General features: G+C 46.1%; 1 protein-coding gene across 1 annotated transcript in view; it reads right to left on the bottom strand.

Annotated features, from left to right (window-relative positions):
* CSUI_008568 (cell-cycle-associated protein kinase cdk) overlaps positions 1–284 on the bottom strand; it is a gene marked incomplete at its 3' end in the record, with an annotated part of 3,188 nt that extends 2,904 nt beyond the window's left edge. Inside the window, exon 1 of the mRNA XM_068068696.1 lies at positions 1–284. This exon is cut by the window's left edge and continues 2,904 nt beyond it.
* Between the last annotated feature and the right edge of the window lie 91 nt (positions 285–375).

The raw sequence follows: 375 nt of genomic DNA, 5'->3' as shown, positions 1-375 counted from the left end.
CTCCTCTTCTTCTTCGAGTCTCCTTCTCTCCTTCTCATCTCCAACATCCCCCCTTGGTGAGGAGGAACATTGGCTAGCTCGATACGGATCGCTAGAATCGATACTCCGACTACTTGCCCGATGACTTCGGCTTCTCTTCTCTGCTGAACTTCGGTCTTCTTCTCCTCGACCTCTTCCTCTTGGTCTGCCTCTCGCCTTTCCATCCTGAAGAAAGAAGATAGAAAAAGAGATATCTCATAGAAAGACACAAAGAAAACACTGACAGGCTGTTTGATGGCAACTTCTCTCTTCACTGTTGAAGAAGAAACGAAAGAGAGAAGACTCGTTTCTCCTTGTCTTGTTGAAGCCAAGCTGAAGAAGAAGAAGAAATGAAGG

Source organism: Cystoisospora suis, assembly GCF_002600585.1.
Source record: "Cystoisospora suis strain Wien I chromosome Unknown contig_4837, whole genome shotgun sequence".
NCBI lineage: Eukaryota > Apicomplexa > Conoidasida > Eucoccidiorida > Sarcocystidae > Cystoisospora > Cystoisospora suis.
The sequence above is the reverse complement of the archived record's forward strand: the minus strand, read 5'-3'. Positions and strand labels throughout refer to the sequence as shown.